Source organism: Geotrypetes seraphini, chromosome 5, assembly GCF_902459505.1.
Source record: "Geotrypetes seraphini chromosome 5, aGeoSer1.1, whole genome shotgun sequence".
NCBI lineage: Eukaryota > Metazoa > Chordata > Amphibia > Gymnophiona > Dermophiidae > Geotrypetes > Geotrypetes seraphini.
This window is the reverse complement of record NC_047088.1, coordinates 33,747,335-33,770,649: the sequence shown is the minus strand read 5'-3', so window position 1 is coordinate 33,770,649 and position 23,315 is coordinate 33,747,335. Positions and strand designations below refer to the sequence as shown.

General features: G+C 43.0%; 1 protein-coding gene across 1 annotated transcript in view; it reads left to right on the top strand.

Annotated features, from left to right (window-relative positions):
- AFF2 (AF4/FMR2 family member 2) overlaps nt 1-23,315 on the top strand; it is an 877,713-nt gene that overhangs the window by 672,725 nt on the left and 181,673 nt on the right. The window lies entirely within an intron of this gene.

Below are 23,315 nucleotides of genomic sequence, written 5' to 3'. Positions count from 1 at the left end.
AGATGTGAAGGGTGATTCTGTAATTGAGCACCTTCACTTACTCGCCACATGTACGTGGAAACGTTCAGAGCACTTGCTTTCCTACCAATAAGTGTACACGTGAATGGCATCAAAGCAACTAAGGGCATCTGAAGTGGCATAGGCCCAGATTCAGTAAATAGTGTACACATTTGGGCAAAGGCAAACGAGATGTCTATATAACCAAACAGTTGCATTTATTTGCATAAAACAGTCCCAGTATAGTTACTTGACTTGGAAACAGATGTAAAAGCTAAATGTCCCAAATAGGATCCCAGTTTCGACAACTTGGAATGCCTTCCTCAGGGGACAACGAGAAAAAAACCCAAAACCTAGGAGAAACTGAAATTAGCAAAAGGAGAAAAATCTCCCAAGACCCTCAAAAAAATGGGATAAGGGAAAGAGACAGCTCGAACCAAAAAAATAATAATAACTATCATTGGTGAAAGGGAAGCTCTCAGTCACACAGCTCGCAATGGGGAAAGATCTCTAATGCGCCAGCTGTCACTAATATATACCCAAAGGGGTGCTATCTATGAAACATCCCTGGGCTAACCCATGTGAGGTAATAAATAACTAGTTAGCCCGGGGATGATTCACAGATAGCACCCCTTTGGGTGTGTATTAGTGACAGCTGGCGCATTAGGGGGTCTTTCCCCATTGCGAGCTGTGTGACTGAGAGCTTCCCTTTCACCAATGATAGTTATTATTATTTTTTTGGTTCGAGCTGTCTCTTTCCCTCATCCCATTTTTTGAGGGTCTTGGGAGATTTTTCTCCTTTTCCTCTGGGGACAAACAGAAAACCAAGTGTAACACTTGTTGGGATTACAGTTAGAAATTGAGCGATCAAATGAACGGATAAATCTTGTTGGCGCACATATTTTTAGAAGGCACTAACAAGATTTATCCTTTTATGATCGCTCGATTTCTATCTGTAATCCCAAGGAGTGTTACACTTGGTTTTCTGTTTGTCCCCTGAGGAAGGCATTGACGAAACTGGGATCCTAGTTGGGACTTTTCGCTTTTACATCTGTTTCCAAGTCAAGTAACTATATTGGAATTGTTTTATGCAAATAAATGTAACTGTTTGGTTATATAGGCCTTTTCTGTTTGTTTGCCGCATATTGAGGCAAGTTCCCTTCTCTCTTCTGTGTGGTTCTTACAGTCCAAATTTGGGTGCCAGAAAAAATCAGAACAGAGCACTATCCTATAAAGAGTGCCACAGATTGAGCGCTCTTAATAGAATACTGCTCAGAGCCCATTCCAACACACAAATTTGAGTGCAGGTTTTTATGCCAGCTGAAACCTGGAGTAAATGCCAGCGCCATGTTTCAGTTGAGATGTTCCTGATTGCAAGGAAGAGGACAAACCCCAGATGCAGCTTTTTTGGCGAAACGGGTATTCCCTGTTGGGTGGTGGGACCAGTGCACCAGAGAAGATTATGAAGTTTATGGACTGGCATGTGCTATGAAGTTTGGAGCTAAGATATGATTTGGAGATAGGATTCAGACGTTCAAATACTTGAAGGGTATTAACGTAGAACAAAATCTTTTCCAGAGAAAGGAAAATGGTAAAACCAGAGGACATAATTTGAGGTTGAGGGGTGGTAGATTCAGGGGCAATGTTAGGAAATTCTACTTTACAGAGAGGGTGGTGGATGCCTGGAATGTGCTCTCGAGGGAGGTGGTGGAGAGGAAAACTGTGACTGAGTTCAAAGAAGCGTGGGATGAACACAGAGGATTTAGAATCAGAAAATAATATTAAATATTGAACTAAGGCCAGTACTGGGCAGACTTGCACGGTCTGTGTCTGTATATGGCCGTTTGGTGGAGGATGGGCTGGGGAGGGCTTCAATGGCTGGAAGGGTGTAGATGGGCTGGCGTAGGTTTTAACGGAGATTTTGGCAGTAGGAACCCAAGCACAGTACCGGGTAGAGCTTTGGATTCTTGCCCAGAAATAGCTAAGAAGAAAAAAAAAAAAAAAATTAAATTGAATCAGGTTGGGCAGACTGCATGGACCATTTGGGTCTTTATCTGCCGTCATCTACTATGTTATGTTACTATGTTACTAAGTGTCCCCCTGTTCTATTTTGATCCTTGCTAGTATATATGAATTGGGAAATGAACATTATCCCCCCTGTTTTACTAAGTTGCACTAATCAATTAGCGCGCGCTATTCAAATTAGCACGCACTAAATGCTAACGCATCCATAGGCTAACATGCACGCATTAGCGTGTAGCACATGCCAATTGGTTAGCACACCTTAGTAAAACAGGGCCTGTGTGTTGAATGGAACTGTGTCGGAACTGATTCTCTCCTTGAAGGCTGATATCCTGGGTCTTATGAATAGAACATTGCAGGGTTTTTTTGACTATTTAATAAGTGACAAAGTGGAGTTTTTCTTAACCCATGAAGATTAACTGAGGGCTTTTCTCCCCTTTGCTATTCCCCCCCCCCCTTTTACAAAACCATAGCGTGGCTTTTAGCGCCGGCAGTAGCAGTGACAGCTCTGACACTCATAGGAATTCTTTGAGCGTCGGAGCTGCTACCATTGCGACTAGCACTAAATAATGCAATATGGTATTGTAAAAAAAAAAAAAAGGGGGTGGGTATTTGGGCTTTGGCTTTCTGTCCCTGCTGGATGGGTTTGGGAGAGAGGTTCCAGTGAATATAAAGAGTCTGTAGTGGTTAATTATTCAGTGATTTATCGTACTCTCTCCTATAAATTTTGGTAAATGCCAGTGCCAGATTTGAATTTCACCAAGGAAGATCCTTGTCTAAGGTCTAGGGGCATTGCATTCCAAAGTGAGGGGGCCATGATGAGCTGTATCGTAATACTTCTTAAAATCACAGCTTTATTAGTCTTTCTTTAAAAATTTTTTTTATTTATTTATAAATTAGTAAAGTGCTCAGGCCATAAAACCAATAGTGCATAGATGACATACACAGTGGTTAATCTGGGGCCATGGATGAACTTTACCACCCCTTTACCAACCTCCTACCAGATAGTAAAAAAAAGCATAGAAAACAACTTATCTGGAGTCTCCTCTCAGGTTGGATTTCAGTCAAAACCACTGGATAATTTGTGAAAGTGAACTTGTGCAAAAAGTGCTAAGGTGCTGTAAACATGACTCCTTTGGGTATCTACTACCCCCCTGTTAGACGGCTCACACTACTAGGGGAGAACGAGCAAAACCGGCAAACGAGCAAAAGTTCATGATGGCCCCAGATTAACCACTGTGTATGTCATCTATGCACTATTGGTTTTATGGACTGAGCACTTTACTAATTTATAAATAAATAAAAAAAATTTTTAAAGAAAGACTAATAAAGCTGTGATTTTAAGAAGTATTTGAATTTATATCCAGCAATATAAGCAATAACTCCCTACTTTTGAGACACACAGAGCTGTATCGTAAACCATTTTGCGGATGGAGAGGATTACTAATAAATTCTGAGTGTTTGATCTGAGTGTTCTCGATGAAGTATAGGGGGTAAGGATTTTATTGATAAAAGCTAGAGTGTTTGCGAGTCTTGTTTTAAAGGTGAGAAGTATTTTGTAAGTTATACAATGTGGGATGGGCAGCCAATGAGCGTCACAGAGTAAAGGAGTTACATGGTCGGATTTTTTGTCTTTGTAAATGAGTTTTATTGCTGTGTTCTGGATTTCCTTCTGTGTTACACCTTGATATAAGGAGTTACAATAATCAAGGTGAAAAATGACTAGAGAATGGATAAAAATGTTAAGAGAGGTTCTAGGAAAGAAGAAATTGAACGTATCAATTTTAATTTATAAAAGCATTTTTGGACAACCGAGCTTATCTGTTCATGGTAGGTAAGTTTATTGTCACGGATAACCCCTAGTAGCTTTATCTTTGTGTCAGTTAATTAATTTGTGTGCCCATCTTCTATCCATATGCAATTTGGGTGCCCAAATTTGGGTGCCATATGTAAAATATGGGGATAGTGTATAAGTGCAAGGAAGGGCATTCACTTAGGTGGGGCTCTAAATTCTCTATATCGTGCCCCACAAAAATCAGAAGGGCGCTTAATGCGATTCTATAAAAGGCACCTCCTACGTATAGAATCAGACTTAGCTACATACAGGGCATAATATTTAGGGGTACTCATTTAGGGCAAGGGAAACCATGCCTAAATGCCTGCACCTAAGTTATGAATGGATTGGGCGCATTCCATGACAGCGTGCTTAACTTTTAGGAACACCCATGCTACTCCCATGGCCATGCCCCCATTATGAGGTTCACGCTCTAGAAGTGATGTGTATCACTTTATAGAACATGACTACTAAGTTGTGTGCCTAATTTCTAATCAGTATCAATTAGTGTCAATTATTAGGTGTTTATTGCCAATTATCGGCATTTGTTAACTTATTAAACAATTAAGTTGCACGTGTAAATCAGCTGTATGTGTAAATTTGTGTGCAGACTTAGGACATATACAGAATGTGGGCTATAACTTATAGAATACTGTAAGTTACATGCGACCTTGAGGCATTTGCGCAACCACAGTTATGCCCGTTCTTTGTTTGATGCAACTGTGAGCATGTTCACGTGGGCACACTGATTCCAGGTTATGTGAGTTTTCTACAACAGAATCTGGGCACCCAGATTCCATTATTGAGTAGGAGCTCTCACTGTGTAGCATTGGGCACCAGTGGCATAGTAAGGGGGGGTGAGGTCAGTCTGCCACGGGTGCTGTCTTGGTGGGGGCACCAGCCCTTGTCCTTCTCTCCCCCCCACTCCTTCCTCACCTTCACCCCCCACTACCGTATGCGCCGCTTCCCTTTCCCTGTACCTCTTTAACGTTTGCGGCATGAGCAGCAATCCCAACCAGCTGCTCGCACCAGTTTCGGCTCTTCCTCTGACATCACTTCCTGGACCCGCACCTAGGAAGCGACGTCAGAGGAGGAGTTGGCACGAGGTACGGAGGAAGGGAAGCCGTGCACACACATGGCAGGAGGGGAGCGGGGAAGGAGCGGATGGTGTGGGGGTGGAAAAGAGGGGAGGGGGAGGGACACCTCTGCCCCAAGCGCATCGCACCCTCGGTACGTCTCTGTCGGGCACCTCAAAATTACCCCTGTTACATATGTGAGTGAAGGCAATTTTTAAAATCTAAATATCTTTTTATTTACCTCACGTCCCTGAACACAAAGGACAGAAAGGAAAACCCAGTTATAAGTGATACCATTTTCTGATGTAATACAGTGAGTTTGGTTTTCAGGAGATCCACAGAGAACATAACTGAGGTAGATGTGTATGCACTGCCTCCATTCTAGATGCAAATATATCTCATTAATATTCATTGTGGATCTCCTGAAAGCCAGACTATTTGGGTGTCTTCCACGGAGAACTTTTGGTCTAACATAATAGATTTGTGACTATCTCTCTTGAGCTATGCACTGAGATCAGTGCAAAATGAACTAACAGCGAGGGTGTCCTGATTTATGGGCTCACCTTTATTTCTATGTACAAAAGTGAAAACGTGAGAAATTACTTTATTCACAACACATTCTGTTTTCCAATTCATCCACTTTGAAGCCAGAGAGGAAGACGTAAGAAATAGGGATGTGGATAGGTCAGGTGATCGTCTGAAAAAAATCTGTCCTTGGGAACACAAGTAGCAGCAGATAGGCTGCCCATGAGATTGTAAGCAAGGCTCTTCAATTCTGGTCCTCGAGATCCACAGGAAGGCCTCCTTGGTATGCAAGTCTCTCTCATGCATATTTATTATGAATATCCTGAAAGCCTGGCCTGCCTGTGGATCTCAAGGAATTGAATAGACCTATTATAAGGAGTCATTTTGGACAGAGCTAGCTTCAAGCCATAGAGTGCAAATGCCTCATTTTTCCTATTGGACGGGCAATGATGATGTTGGTTTCTTTAAAAAAAAAAAAAAAAAAAAAGGGTAGAGGACTATTGTAAATATGCCCACCAGACAATGAAAACTTGAACTAAGAACAAGAGAGAGATCCTTGCTTAAGCAGCAGTCACCAGACAACCTCATTTAAGTGCTCTTGAAAACACTTATTTTGCTTGGTTCTGAGGTGTACAAGTACAGTGGACAGAAAACAGCAGCAAGGCACCTATATAAAATGTTTTTTTGCTGTACACTAAAGCAGCAATGGCTTAACAAACTATACCATTATTTTTTTAAAAAAAGCACTTAAAAATTTTTGTTTCAGAAATTGAATCTTAATAGTTAATAATGGGATAATGTCTTGTTATTTATGTATATCTTAGTTGAATTGATCTATTTCTTTGTATGCAATCCTCTGTGAACTATTTGTTGGCAACAGCAGAATATAAATGATTTAACTGTAACTGCAAAAGCTATTGACAGAGAAGTTGTTCATATGTCAAATCATTATAAAATACTTTTCCCCATCTATTCAAACTTGTTTTCTCCTTCTCACAATGATAACTGTACTCTCTAGTTAGGAATAACATTAACAGTACCCAAGTTAATCACATCATTCCTTCATACAGACAATTCAGTAGTCGTCCCTCGCGCAGGTACCGTGGCCTGACAGCTCGGAACAAATTTCAGCATGTCAAGGCAGCAAAGAGAGACTCATAGACTTGACAAGTTTCCAGCTCTGTGCCATCGACCCTGCAGGACTCCATATCTGTAGCAGGCAATTATGTAAGCCTCTATTTAGGTGGTTTGATGCCGAGTGCTGGGCGCCATTTCTATAATGGCATTCGTGCACAAAGGTACTATTATAGAGTACTACTATAAGTTGACATGGGTTCAATCAACTTTAGGCGTGCCATTTATGCTATGTCAAACCTGCGCCATTTATGCCATGGCCTACCTGTGCCAGATGACAAAAATTATGTGTATTATAAGAATACTAGCTGATGCCCCGGCGTTGCACGGGTATTTAATTATAGCAATAACACTGTAAATGGATTCAAATAAAGATACTTTATAGTGGTGAATGAAATTATTTTTTTACAGCTTAATAAAAAGTACAATATTCAAATAATAATGTGAAATATTTGACAAAATGAATACAATACAACTAACGCAAAACGTGATTATAAACAACATTTTTAGTTTCACCTCCTGGAGCAAGAACATATAAATTCTTGGGTGAACCCACCCTTGAGCAAGCAACATAGAGTTGTGGGCTGCGAGACCCTCAGAACATATCACCCCAGGTAGTGAGGGATCTGCATACCAAGTTTCGTTCAAATCGGTCAAGTCGTTTTTGAATTACAGTGAGAATGGCAGCTTTTTACATTTTTTCCATTGACATGAATGAGTGAAATCCGATTTTCTGTTTTTAGCTCCGCCCACGTGTGCAGGTGGGCCGCGAGACCCCCAGAACATATCACCCCAGGTAGTGAGGGATCTGCATACCAAGTTTCGTTAAAAGCGGTCAAGCCGTTTTTGAATTACAGTGAGAATGGCAGCTTTTTACATTTTTTCCATTGACATGAATGAGTGAAATCCGATTTTCTGTTTTTAGCTCCGCCCACGTGTGCAGGTGGGCCGCGAGACCCCCAGAACATATCACCCCAGGTAGTGAGGGATCTGCATACCAAGTTTCGTTAAAAGCGGTCAAGCCGTTTTTGAATTACAGTGAGAATGGCAGCTTTTTACATTTTTTCCATTGACATGAATGAGTGAAATCTGATTTTCTGTTTGTAGCTCCGCCCACATGTGCAGGTGGGCCGCGAGACCCCCAGAACATATCATCCTAGGTAGTGAGGGATCTGCATACCAAGTTTCGTTCAAATCGGTCAAGCCGTTTTTGCGTGATCGCAGCACATACACACACACATACATTTTATATATATAGAAGATAAGAGTTCCATACTGGGAAAGACTAGGGGCCAGATTCTGTAATTGGGTGCCCAAAAAGATAGACACCTAAACTTTCTTGTCAATCACAGAATCATGCTTAACTTAAAACTTAGACACCTGCAATATAGACCAGGGTTTTAAAGGCCTACATTATAGGAGTCTAAGTACTTTAGAGAATGATGCCTAGCGACACCTGTCCTTCGCCATCCCTAAACACGCCTACTTTTGAATTAGGCACTGTGAGATAGGCACCTATCACCCAATTAGGTTTTTTTTTTCAATTATGAGCTTATTTAAGGGGTCCTTTTAAAAAAGGCGCGGTAGCGGTTAAACGTGAGGAATGCCGTGCGTTAAACCGCCTGCCGCGCTAGTACCTAACGCCTCTATTGACGAGGCGTTAGGATTTTAGGCTGCCGCGGGGGGTTAGCGCGTGATGAAATGTCCGACGCGTTGACCCCCGTAGCGCGCCTTGATAAAAGGAGCCCTAAAGCTCCTAATTGAAGCCAATTTACTAATTACATTGAGTGCCTAACATAGGCGCTTGCACCTATCTTTAGGGACCTTTTATAAAATTTCCCTCGAAAGGTTTCCCAACAGTGGCCAATCTAGGTCATTAGTGCCTGGCAAGATCCCAAAAGAGTAAAACTGATTTTATGCTGCTTATTCTAGAAATAAGCAGAGGACTTTCCCAACACCTCACTCTGATAAATTCACACACATATTGATGACAAAGCAGATCCGAAGGATCATTAGCCGATCATGAAATAGTGGTCAGTAAAAAAAAAAAAAAGAGGGATGCCCATTTTGTTATAGCACTTTCTGATTGCAGAATGTCTGTTAGAAATGGATCATTGGTGTAATAAAAATACTGTAAAATCGTGGGTTGTGCCACTATAGCGGCATAAACACTGATTGTCTATAAAAGCCTTGGGACTCCTTTTACGAAGGTGCGCTAGTGGTTTTTAGCGCACGCAGGAAAATACCACGCGCTGCGCTTCTAGAACTAACGCCTGCTCAATGCTGGCGGTAAGGTCTAGCGCGCGGGGCAATGTAGTGCGCGCTATTCCGCGCGCTAAAGCCCTAAAGCGGTTTAGTGAAAGGAGCCCTTGGGCTTTCTTTGGCATTTTCATGCGGCTGGAGACCATTATCCTGCACAGGTTGTCATTCCAAGAAAATTATCTCTTAAAGATGAAAATATGCCCCCTCTTTTACTAAGGTGTGCTTACCGATTAGCGCACGCTAGTCACTAACGCGTCCATGTGTTAGCATTTAGCGTGCACTAAATCGATTAGCACACCTTAGTAAAAGAGAGCCATAATTTGCAGAAAAGTCTTTTTAATGTAGAATTACAGTATACAAGATGGATTAGAAATATATCCCCAGGTACCCTTGCTATAGACAAAATAAAAATCATAGGACAAGGCTCCAAAAGTCATCATCAGATTCTCCTAGTGTATTTATTTCTATATATATATTCATTAACTTTTTCTACTGTAGTTAAAATATGGAGGATGTGGATTCAGCTCCCAGGAAAGACTGTTTGTTCCTTAGCCTAGCTGGAGCTTGGGAAGCTACCCAAACCCCTTGGGGGAGGGGGGCCCCGCCACTGCACAATGGTTAAACTCAGAAAGTGTTTCTGTAAAGGAGCAACTGTTTTAAGTTCCAACAATATGGAGCCTATTGTCTATAGAAGAATAGGAACCTATAGAATACAAGCGTAATACGCCAAAGACATGTCTGTATTGTAAGAATGATCTTTTACACTGGCCATGGAGCTTGTCTAATAATCATACCAAGATTGTTAAAGAAGGTCATTTAGATCAGTGTTCTTCAACCACCGGTCCACGGACCAGTGCCGGTCCACAAAAATTTCCTGCCGGTCCACAGGGCCAGCACGTGCATCAGGCCCAAAACAGTGTTCTTCAACCGCCGGTCCACAGTGCGATCGATGCAGCTTTATCTTCGAGCCAGCTCCCTCTTCCTGACTGATTCAGTGCACAAAGCCACGGGCAGTGGCTCCTATGCGCGTCCTGCGCCTGAACCGGAAGCCTTCTCTCTGACGGTTGCAACGTCAGAGGGAAGGCTTCCAGATGAGACACGGGACGTGCAAGGTGCAATTAGTACTATTATGGGGGCGGGGTCTGGGGTGGAGATTGGGTAGAGATGGGCGGGGTCTGGCCCACGACTTAGCCCCGTGTTCTTCAACCACCGGTCCACGGACCGATGCCGGTCCACAGAATAATTCTTTTATTTCTGCTGGTCCATAGGTGTAAAAAGGTTGAAAAACACTGATGTAGATTATGAAAATTTATAATCTATGTGCTTAAATGTGCACCCTGCCGATGGTCTGCCCAAATCTCTCAAAGTACACGCCGTCCTCTTACAAAATACCGTGCGATTGGAAAAATGGTAATTTAGGGCTCCTTTTACGAAGGTGCGTTAGGGCCTTAACGCACGCTAAAATGCCGCGCACGCTAGCCGCTACCACCTCCTCTTGAGCAGGCGGTAGTTTTTCCAGTGTGTGCGCTAAAAACGCTGGCGCACCTTCGTAAAAGGAGCCCCTACATTTATATGTAGACACACACATGCACATGACCAGAATACCAGCATTTACATGCATTCTTGTCCCTAAAACTAGACAGTTCCTTATTGGTGTAAATCTGTAACTTGGCACAAGACATAGGCAGTGGTGTACCTAGGGTATGTGGCACCCGGGGCCCATCATTTTGTGACACCCCCCCCCCCCCCCCCCATGTAAAAAAAATTTTTTTTTTTTTTTTTTTTTTGCAATAACCATGAAATGGAATAAATGGTCAGAATAGAAACAGGCAGTGAAAATTTTCTTTTATTGAACCTCATATATGTAACCATTATTCCAAACATAACATAACATAAATTATGTCTAAATTGTCATGACATTAGAAGTACATATGGAGTAGTTGCAGGTGATGCTTGGGACAGTTCTGATTGTGTTAGTTCGGTTTTATGTGTTTTTTGAATAGAAGGGTTTTTATTTCTTTTTGAAGGTTTTGCAGTCTGTGGTTGATATCAATTGGTTGTAGAGTTGGGGGTCGAGTGTTGCAGCTCGAATGGCTAGGAGGTTGTCGAACAGTTTTTTTCTTTTGACGTTTTTGGTTGGAGGGTGTGTGAATGGTGCACAAGTTCTCCTATGTCTGTTTGAAGTGGATTGAATTATTTAGCTGAAGAAATTAGTTACCCCCATTCCACACACATTAATTCTCTTCCATTTTTGTTCCCATTATAAAAAACACTGATAAGTTCCCAGAAAAAAAATACATTAAAATAAGAAGTGAAAACAAAGGCCCCTACAGATGAGAACATAACATAAGAATAGCCTAACTGGGTCAGACCAATGGTCCATCATGCCCAGTAGCCCATTCTCATGGTAGCCAATCCAGGACACTAATACCTGGTCAAAACCCAAAGAGTAGCAACATTCCATGCTACCGATCCAGGGCAAGCAGACACTTCCCCCATGTCTTAATAACAGATTATGGACTTTTCCTCCAGGAATTTGTCCAAATCTTTCTTAAAACCAGCTACACTATCTGCTTTTACCATAACTTCTGGCCACTTCATTTTTAAGTTTAGATCTTTCCTTTCAAACAGAGACCTTGCTAGATGTCAAATACAGCACAAGGTAACTTCACATGGACTTAGCTGTGCAGGAAATGTGAATCTCCTCATACACCCACCATATAGTGCAAAAATGTGCAAAGGTCTGTTTTTTTCTTTCGATCACTACATAGCCTAATGCCACACAAGCAGCGCTGTTACAAACATATTCTGTAGGTCAATGCTAAGGATAACAAAGTTTCCTTCCTTGGACCAGAAGGAGATAAACCACTGGAAGAGATCCCAAAACAACACCCAAAGACCCACTCAGTGTGTGAATCAGTTGAGTGGAGTGGACTAACTGGGGGGTGGAAATGGGCCCGGAGTTTGCTCAGCAGAATTTCCCAGACCACCTCTTCCTCTCAACACATTGACACGCTGCCACCATCACCACTAGGAACACCTCACTGGGTAGGCCAGCTATGCTATAAACTTTATAAAACACATTATTATATTTTCTTATAAAGCACATATTTTAACTGACCTCTCTGACATCCTCAGCCTTTCCATTCACAAAAATAGAAGGAAGAAAAGTTCCCATTTCCTGCTGTCTCATGTCCCCGGCCTATACAATATTTTTTTTCTGCAGACCCTTCAAAAGTCTGACCAAATCCTCGTTTCACTTGCATTATAAAGTACTGAGGATGCCATCTCTCCCCAATCCCAGGTCCTAAAGTCTAAGACAGTAGCGCAAACTAATGCTGCCAGATACAGGAAAAAAAAATTTTGATTCGATTCAGCCCTATTGAATTGGTTTTTCAATTCGATTTTCCTGCCCAGTTGGGTGATTTTTTTCAAAACTCCTGGTGGGTTTTATAGCTTTTTCACCCCCTTTGGCTTCTCCTAACCACACTGGCGCTGTGGTGTAAATAAAATAAAGAAACAAAAAGGACTTTTCCTCTTTCTGTTAAATCCTAGCTCACGTTTGCAGTCCAACACCAGCTCTGGCAGGATACACATTTCAAATCTGACATGTTATAATCACAAAACAGAAAATAAAATTAATTTTTCTACCTTTTGTTGTCTGGTTATATTTCAAATTTTGTTGGTCCAAGGCTCTGGTTTTCTTCTGATAACTTGCTTGCCAGGGTCTCCTTCTTTCTGCATGCTAACCATCCATCTGCCAACTCTGTCCTCCCTTTCCATTTCCCTTCCCTTCCCAGGAAGTCTGGTATCTTTCCTTTTTTTCATCTCCCTCCACAGATCCACCTTTTCTTAAATACCCTTTCATCCGGCATCTCTCCCTCCTTCCCCACCATCCCAGAGTCCACCATCTCTCCGTTTCTTTTCCTAATTACCCTCCTATCCAGTATCTCTATCCCTCCTCCACACCATCCCTTGTGTCCAATTTCTCTCCCTTTCTGTTCCTTCCCTCCCTAAATCCCATGGTCCATCATCTCTCTCCCTCTCCTCTATTTTCAGACCCATTATTTCTTCCCCCCCCCCAAAGTTTGGCATATGCATGTCTCTTTGAACACCCCCTTCCCTCTGTGTACTTCTAAATCATGGTCCCCCCCCAAAGGCCTGTCCCCCCTTAAAGGTCTGCCTGTCCCACCTTGAAGGCCTGCACCCCCCTTGAAGGCCTGTCCCTTCCCCTTGTAGGCCTGTCCCCCCCTTGAAGGCCTGCCTGCCTGTCCCCCCCTTGAAGGTCTGCACCCCCCGAAGGCCTGCACCCCCCGAAGGCCTGTCCCCCACTTGAAGGCCTGTCCCACCCCCTTGTAGCTTCTCCCCCCCCCTTGTAGGCCTGTCCCCCCTTGAAGGCCTGCCTGCCTGCCTTTCCCCCCTTGAAGGCCTGTCCCCCCTTGAAGGCCTGCCCCCCCTTGAAGGCCTGCACCACCCCCCTCGAAGGCCTGCACTCCCTTGAAGGTCTGCACCCCCCCCCCCCGAAGGCCTGTCCCCCACTTGAAGGCTTGTACCACCCCCTTGTAGCTTCTCCCCCCCTTGTAGGCCTGTCCCCCCCTTGAAGGCCTGCCTGCCTGCCTGTCCCCCCCTTGAAGGCCTGCCTGCCTTTCCCCCCCTTGAAGGCCTGTCTCCCCCTTGAAGGCCTGCACCCCCCTTGAAGGCCTGCACCCCCCCTTGAAGGCCTGTCCCCCCCCCCTTGTAGGCCTGTCCCCCCCTTGAAGGCCTGCCTGCCTTTCCCCCCTTGAAGGCCTGCACCCCCTTGAAGGTCTGCACCCCCCCCAAAGGCCTACACCCCCCCCCGAAGGCCTGCACCCCCCTGAAGGCCTGCCTGCCCCCCTTGAAGGCCTGCACCCCCCCCCGAAGGCCTGTCCCCCCTTGAAGGCCTGCCTGCCTGCCTGTCACCCCCTCCCCCTTGAAAGCCTGCTTGCCTGCCCGCCCGCCCCACCCTGAAGGCCTGATGCCCCGACCCACCCCGAAGGACCGCTCGCCCCCCTGGCCTCCCCGCACCACCTATGAACAGCCGCAGCAGGATCGCGAAGTCAGCGTCAGCGATCCCTGCGCCACGGTCCCGCCCCTCCTCTGACGTCAGAGGAGGGGCAGGATCGCGGCGCAGGAAGCAGCGCAGGGATGCTGACGCTGACTTCGTGATCCTGCTGCGGCTGTTCATAGGTGGTGCGGGGAGGCCAGGGGGGCGAGCGGTCCTTCGGGGTAGGTCGGGGCATCAGGCCTTCAGGGTGGGGCGGGATCGCGGCGCAGGAAGCAGCGCAGGGATGCTGACGCTGACTTCGCGATCCTGCTGCGGGCTGCTTCACAGATGGTGCAGGAAGGTCAGTGGGGCGAGCGGTCCTTCCGGGGTGGCGGGGGACTGAACGGCAAGGCCGGGAACACCCCCTTAGGGCTGGTACCCGGGGCGGCCCCCCCCCCCCCCCCCCCCCCCCCCCCCTAGGTACGCCACTGGACATAGGCACCACAGTGGGGTGCTCTTAGTGCCAATTCTGTAATGGCTTTGGCACTTACCTAAGATGTTATAGAATACTAGCACCAATCCATATTGGTGCACTGAAATTTAAGTGCGCCTAATTTTGAGAGGTCCGTGACTGGCTTAAGTTGGTACACCTAGCTGCACTATGCAATGTATGCAACCTCGATATGCATACTCTGGAAGAAGACAGGGAGAAGGGAGATGATTAAGAAGTTTAAATATCTCCGTGGCATTAAAATACAAGAGATGAGCCTTTCTCAAATAAAAGAAAACTCTGGAGTGAGAGGGCATAGGATGAAATTAAGATATGATAGGCTCAGGGATAATCTAAGGAAATGCTTTTTTTACAGAACGGGTGGTAGATGTGTGGAATAGTCTCCCAGTAGAGGCTGTGGAGTCAAAGACTGTGTCTGAATTCACGAAAGTGAAGGACAGGCATGCTGGATCTCCTAGGGGGAGAAGGAGATAGTGGATGCTGCAGATGGGCAGACTGGTGGGCTATTTGGCCTTTATCTGCCATCATGTTTCTGTCGCTTTGCAACATACTGTATACATGTCCACCTGTGTTATGCTTAGGTGTACACTAGAGAATGACATGGTGGCTGTTACCCACGGTTAGCCACAGGTAACCCACCGAAATGGTGGTGGGGAGGGGAAATGTGTTCACTGTGGCTATGGGGACAAGGCCTTTCACCGCCCCGTGCAACCGGAAGTTGCGTCAGAGATGACCTTTTCTGCAGCCACATGCGACTTCTACACTCCGGCTGCTCATAGAAAGGAAATTTAGATATCACCTGCCACGAAGGTAAGGGGAAGGGAGGGAGAATGGGAGGAAAGGTGGGGTGGGGAGGAACAGACACTGAAGGGAAATGGGGAAGGTGGGGTGGGGGAGGAACAGATGCTGAAGGAAACTGGGGAAGGGAGAGAGGGAGGTAGGGAAGGTGGAGTGGAGAGGAACAGACGCTGAAGGGAACTGGGGAAGGGAGAGAGGGAGGGTAGGTGGGGTGGAGAGGAACAGACGCTGAAAGGAAATGGGGAAGAGAGAGTGGGGAGAAGACGCTGAAAGAAAATGGGGAAGAGAGAGATTCCAGACTGGGGGGAGTGGAGGGAAGAAGATGGGTGCCAGACCAATTGGGGGGAAGGGAGAGGCACAGTAACAGAGCATATGGAAGAGGCAGAGAGAAGGCAGACATTGGATGGAAGGAAATGAATAAGGAGAAGATGAGGAAAGCAGAAACCAGACAACAAAGGTAGAAAAAATTCTATTTATTTTCTTTTTTTTTTTGCTTTAGGATAAAGTAGTATATTAGTTGTGTTGATAAACATTTATAAACAAAGCTCTGTCAGCTGAACATCTCTTTCTCTAGTTCATCAGCCAAAACTTTAATTTATAAAATGACAATTGTACAGAATATTGTTTCTTTTTATACTTTAATAAAATAAGTTCAGTATAAAAATATTCGAGGCTTGTATGGATGGGATCAGATGGTTTGTGAGAATGGGACGGGGACCAAGCTTTTGAGGATGGGGACCGAGTTCACGGGAACAGGATGGGGACAGGGATCGAGCTCACGTAGATGGGGACAAGCTCACGAGGATGGGGTGGAGACGGGGACAAAGTTTTTCCCCTTATCATTCTCTAGTGTACACCCCCTCCCATTGACCAACTATACATCTATGGTGCATGTTGTAGAATTGCACCTAGCGTTTTTGCATATAATCACAATTATTGGTGCCTCTGCATGTAAATGCTATTACTCTGTAACACACCTGTGCATTTGTACCTAGCATTAGGCACCATCTTATCAACTGAGGAGGATAAGAGAGTACTGTAATTTTATAACAGGATATGTAGGATTCGAGTGTATAGATATCTTATTAGGTGCTATTTTAGGAAGAAAAGTAAGCACTCCCTTGCTTTACAAAATACAAGCAGAAGTACAAGTGTGATGGTCCATGCCAAAATTTGCCAAGTGCACACAGATGTGCATATATGCTGGTATTTTAGTAATTCATGCACGGATTAGCTGTGTTAACATTGGTGCCTTCTTTATAGTAGTGCTTCCAGTACTCAAAATGAGATCTTAGTGAAACTTAGAGACATTATCACTTCATTTTCATACTGGCCATCCCTCTCCCTATGCACTCAAGTATCCTTTTGGCTCTTATTGTTACCTTATCTAAGTATTTGGCCTCCTTAAATTATTTGATAAGATCATCCTACAATTCTGCTCTTCTTTCATACACAGAACATCACCCTATGCTATACCAGTTTCTTGAATTTCATGCAGCCCAAATGCATGATCCTACAGCTTTTATTATTAAATCATATCTGTGACAGCCTCAAGGATTTGAAATTATGAAGTGTGAGAAATCCTCATCACTTTCACAAGGAAACCATTAGAATGACAAGGGGCTGCCCTACATAGGCAGTGGGACAGGAGGAAAATTTCCAAGGTGAGCCTGCTCTTATAAAGGAAAGGACTCTCAGTCTGCAGCTACAAATTAATTAGACACAAAGACCATAATATAATGATTCAGCATCCAATTTATTAATCAAAGTTGGTAAATCAAAAGACAATGTTTGTGCTTGGGAGTGTAGGTGCCCTTCTCTCATGTCCCTATACTCTGGGGTTGAGCTTCCAGACTATTACATTTATAGCTTATTTTACATCACATCCACTATTTAACAATGTTAGATAACACAATAGCAAGACAGATCGTATGATCTTTAGCTAAAAAATGACTGTTGGAAAACAACTTAAACAACACCTGCAATACTTCCCTTTCAAATTATATATATATATATATATATTTATATATATATTTATTTATTTATTAACATAAGTTTTTAATTATCTTATCCTTTATTTCTTCCTACCCTCACTATTACTATATCATAATACTTCCATAGTATTACAAAACATGTACATTATCACATCTCTTTGTTAGGATGTTCTGTGTACACACATATGGGCTGATTCAATAAACAGTGCCTTAATCTATCACTTATTGATAATATCTCTTTACTAAATATAAATCATGTTTCCAACTTTAATTTGATTCTCCTTGCAAATAGTAATATAATGTATTTAAAACATTTAACTCTTGATGGAAGAAATGGGCTTCACAATGTTTTTTTTTATTCTACCTGCCCTTGTGAACTTATGTGAAGTAATTCATTATTTTTTAAAATAAATATCTAAGGGAAACATTTGAGCTTTACTTCCCTTTTTGATGCACTACCCTAACCATCTGTTGTAGAATTCTTCCTGCCAGCAGTTCAGTTTAGTTCCTTAAAACTTGTTTTTCCCAAAACTGCAGTTCAACCCTTTCTCAACTTCACCCTTTCTTCACATGCCAACTGCCCATCATTGTAATTCTAGAACTTTTGCTAGTATCATTACTTTAATTCAATTACCTTTTATTTTGACACTATAACATAAGCCCAAGTATGGACTAAGGTTGGATTAAATTTGTCCCTCTACTTCACTGTCCCATATTTCACCCACAATATTATTTACCCCATATAATTTGAAAAGTGTTACCTTGTCGATGTCTCACATCTTTTCACCTTATATTTACCATTTTAGCTCAGTTACGCAGCACTGATCTCCGTATTCAGCATGTTTATCCATGCTATTTCCTACAGCCACATCTATAAAGCTCACAAAACTTCAAGAGTCTGCTTCATATTGGATGCTTTTACAACCGCACTTTATTTGCTCATTCATATATTCAACAGAATAACTTTGACCCCTGAAGCAGGCAATTTTTCCACCCAAACATGCCAAGTCTTTTTAAAGCTGGTGTTTTTAAAAAGTTGGTGCTTATTTATCATTATAAAGAGTTTTTCTCATCATTGCTTGCTGGAGATTCCTTGGTTCATCCCTACTCTGCTGTCCTTGGAATTTCTAATGTATGGTTTATCGTTCCTTTTTTTGACTTCATTTGATTTAAAAAATTGTTGAAAAGAACTGGGCTAATGACAATTCCTGTACCAAACTACTGATAGCACCATGTTCATCTAAAATGAACTTCATTTACCATTACCATTTGTCGCTTTCCTCGCAAGTAGTTCTTAACCCATTTAGTCAGTTAAGGGCCATATCAAGGACATTTATTTATATATTTACCGACTTTTTGAAGATATCTACTCAAGGCAGTCTACAACAGTGTAAACACAATGCACATTAAAGCATCTTAATAGACAGCAAAGGGGAGCAAGCAGAGGTGTAAAACATAGACAGATGAGATAAGGGTGGCTAATGAGGAGAAATTGTAATTCAGTCAGAAAAGGTGTAACTGATCTCTGCTAGAGTATATGTATTAAGTAAGTCCTGTTGCAGTAAGTGCAGCTGATGTTATTCCTTCTGTGTTTAATTAGCTAGCTGCTTGCCTCTTTCATTAAAGGCTTGGGAGAAGAGCCAGGCTTTCACCTGCTTCCTAAAGTAAAGATAGCCTTTCGTTAGTTGATGTCTTTCAGGGAGCATGGAGACTGGCTACTCCTGAAGCCTGCTGGCTGGTATCATATGGCATGATTTCCTTTGGAGAACATAACATAAATCTATTTAATAAAGAAGAAGGCTTATCGTTAGGTGAATTTTCAATGATTTGCTACCTGCGTAGAACACCACAGACATCCTTAGATTCACATATTATTCATCATATTCTGTAATCATACAGGATACACTGGCAGTAGTAGCTAACCATGCCATCCATAGAAAGTATAAGCAAACTCATCTCGCCCTTTTATAGGAGCCAATAGGAAAACACCTAGGAATTGAAATTCAGAACATTTTAACGGGGTAGGAGAGGCTTCTGCCCAGTTAAAGATCAGTGGGCAGGTCATCCCCTCTGGGGATGCTCTGGACGAAAATTCAAGGAGGAACTGGATATTATGCAGATACTGGTGATATTCATAGCTAACTGGGCATGTTGGACCACATCAAAGTAGTCCTGTTTTGCCTGATTAGCTATGTGGGTATTAATATAGAACCAAATCTTTTCCAGAGAAGAGAAAACGGTAAAATGAGAGGGCATAATTTGAAGTTACAAGGAGGAAGGGGCTAGGGAGGGCATCGATGGGAACTCCATTAACTTGGAACTTGAGGATGTTACTGGTAAAACTTTTTGGTAGATATTCTGCAAACATTGGATAAGCTGGAGTGAGCTTGGACAGCAACTTCAGCATTTGGAACCTAGGACAATACCAGGTGGACTTTACAGTCTAAACTAAACTAAACTAAACCTTAAGTTTATATACCACATCATCTCCACGGATGTTGTGGAGCTCGGCACGGTTTACAAGAACTTAAAATATAGGAAGAGAAGGAAAAAAAACCAGAAATATCGAAGAAGGGATAAGTTAATTTAATCATGTATTTTTCATGAGTATAACTAATGGGCAGACTGGATGGACCATTCAGGGCTTTATCTGCCGTCATTTACTATGTTACTATCAGTTGTGCCTGCGTAATTTCCATTCACCACCGAAGACCTAGATATGCAGTGTTCCTCACATAGGGGTCTAAATAGACCAACAGTGGTCAGCTTATAAGGAAACTCTGACTGCTGCCAGCTGAATATTGACCCATGAGGTGTTTTGAGATGTCTCTATTGTGTTTTTCTTAGATCAGAAAAGATATGGATTTCTATCATATGTGACTTAGCACATGTACTGTATATTTGGGGGAGAAAAAACCCACATTTTTCTTATTAAGACTACATGATAGTATACTTCAGCAAAATGTGAATTGTTTTTGGCTAAATGCCAAACACAAGCTAGTTGAGTTGAAGTTAACAACAGATGACATCTGTTACACGGAAGGAAGTAATCTCAAATGTCATCAATTTAACCTTATTTCCATCTTTTATACTTGTGCAAACTGGTTGCTATTTCACCAAATCAAAATTAATATTTGCTTTGAAAGTTAGATCTTGACTGTTTAAGTAAAGAAAAGAAGTTGGATGACATAGACGGCTCTGAAAAAGCTTTGAGACAAGCATGTCGGATTCTAATTTCTGGACCGCTAGAAGGTCTTAAAGGATTAATCCCCTTTTTACAAAACAATAGCAAGGTTTTTAGTGCCATCCACGGCAGTAATAGCTCCAATGCTCATACAAATTCTATGCTTGTCGGAGCTGTTACCACCACAGCCGGGGCTAAAAACCATGCTATAATTTTGTAAAAGGGGGGATAAGTTAACTGATCAATTTAAATGTTGATATAAGATGCTAAAATTCCAGTATAATTTTTTGAGTAAAGACATTGATTGAAAAAAATCATAAGGTATCACACAGTTTAAAGTATCAGTGACGATATGACACATAGGGCTCCTGTCACTAAGCCGCGTTAGGGCTTTAACTCGCGGAATAGTGCGCGCTACATTGCTGCGCGTGCTAGACCTTAACGCCAGCATTGAGCTGGCATTAGTTCTAGAAGCCATAGCACGCGGTAATTTCCTGCGTGGGCTAAAAACACTAGCGCACCTTAGGGGGTCCTTTTATCAAGCCGCGCTAGCGGGGTTAGCGCGTCGGACATTTCATCACGTGCTATCCCCGCGACCGGCTAAAAAACTAATGCCTGCTCAATGCAGGCGGTTTAACGCGCATTAAACCCCTACCGCAACTTGATAAAAGGACCCCTTAGTAAAAGGAGCCCCTAAAGCGTACCGCTATGAAAATGTTTGCGTGGTAAGTGGTAACACTGAGGCCCTTTATAAAAATTTGCTATTATTGGCTGTATGATTGTATGGATTTAGGGGTGTATTTTGGACTCCATGAACTGAATATCCTGAGCTAGAGTGAAAATAGTGTCTATGAAAGGAAGAATATTATTGGAAAGTTACTAGCAAGGCAAAGCAGTGGCTAAATTCTCAGTAATATTGTCTGCGTCTTTATTTTGTTCTCAGCAAATATTATCTTTTATCTGTTTCTTTATTTTAATATTTATTCCCCCTTTATTTGTGAGACCCCCCCACCTGTTGTTCACCTTTTATGTCGCAAGATAAAGAGATTAGATGTCAGTTCGGTAGGTAGGTGCCCAGAAAACGTATTTCCAGCAAACTATGATTGTATGGTTATTGATATGGGGGTAAATATTCAGCTGATTGGTTGTGAGCATTTTGTAAAATAAACTTGAAATGATAGTGAGTGGAGAGTGTAGTGCAATGCAGTGGATAAAGCTACAGCCTCAGCACTCTGCTCCTTGTGACCCTCAGCAAGTCACTTAGGGCTCCTTATACAAAGCTGCGCTAGCGATTTTAGCTTGCGCTAAATTGCCGCGTGTGCTAGACGCTAACGCCAGCATTGAGCTGGCGTTAGTTCTAGCCGCGTAGCGCGGGTTTAGCGCACGCTAAAAACACTATCGCAGCTTAGTATAAGGAATCTTTAATTCCCCCCCCTCCCCCCACATTGCCCCAAGGTACATTAGATCAGTGTTTTTCAACCTTTTTTGGGCAAAGGCACACTTGTTTCATGAAAAAAATCACGAGGCACACCACCATTAGAAAATGTTAAAAAATTTAACTCTGTGCCTATATTGACTATATATAAAGTAATTCTCTTGAATAGGAATCAAATAAACACAAAGAAAGTATTTTATAATTACTTTATTATGAAATAAAAATTATAAAAATTATAAAATACTTTATTCAGTGCGAAACCTGGGCCTGTTTGGCTGAACACAAAGCTGATATTCTGGCTGGAATGGAAGAAAGACACACACGTAGCTCTTCGTCAACAGCTCTCAGTCTCTCTCTGTATTTGGTTTTTATAGCATACAAAAATAGACAAATATACCCTCCATCCTTTTTATTAAACCACAATAGCAGTTTTTAGCGCAGGGAGCTGCGCTGAATGCCCAGCACTGCTCTTGACGCTCATAGGCTCCCTGCGCTAAAAACCACTATTGCGGTTTAGTAAAAGGTGACCATATTGTAAAATATAGACAGCAGATATAAATTCAGAACTGTGCATAGTAAGTGAAGGGAAGTTTTCATCTCTGGGAATTTACCCAGTTAACTATTAAGTTATTTGGGCAAATTCCTTTGAAAACTGTGGTAATACTGCCTCCACTTTGCTAAATTTAAAATAAAATCATTTTTCCTACCTTGTCTGGTGATTTCTGGTTGCACTTTCTTCTTCTGACTGTGCATCCAATCTTTCTTCCCTTCTATCAGCCTGTATGCTTTCTCTCCTCCACACCTCATTCCCTCCCCCAACTTTTTCTTCCTCTCTCCCTGACCTTTCTTTCTTTTTTTCTGTTTCTCTTCTTTCCTTCTGTTTCCCTGCCTGCCCCCTTTCTTTCTTTCTCCCTGCCGTTCCCCAAGCCACTGCCACTGCCGCTGCCATCGGGGAACAGGACCCACCAATGGATAACAGGCCCCAAAGCCGACGCCGACGCATGCTCTCCCTGACGTCAATTCTGCAATCGGAGAGGAAGTTCCGCCCAGCCAGGCTGGTGATTTCTGGTTGCACTTTCTTCTTCTGACTGTGCATCCAATCTTTCTTCCCTTCTATCAGCCTGTATGCTTTCTCTCCTCCACACCTCATTCCCTCCCCCAACTTTTTCTTCCTCTCTCCCTGACCTTTCTTTCTTTTTTTCTGTTTCTCTTCTTTCCTTCTGTTTCCCTGCCTGCCCCCTTTCTTTCTTTCTCCCAGCCTCCTGTCCAGCAGTAACTCTCTTCCCTTCCTCCCCTCCCAGCAGCATCTCTCCGTCTCCCTCTCCAGTAGCAGCTGTCCCTTTTTTTTCCTTGCCCAGCAGCTTCCCAGATTCCTTTCCCTCCTCCCCTCCCAGATGCATCTCTCCTTCTCCTTCTCCCTCTCCAGTAGCAGCTGTCCCTTTTTTTTCCTGGCCCAGCAGCTTCCCAGATTCCTTTCCCTCCTCCCCTCCCAGAAGCATCTCTCCTTCTCCCTTTCCAGTAGCAGCTGTCCCTTTTTT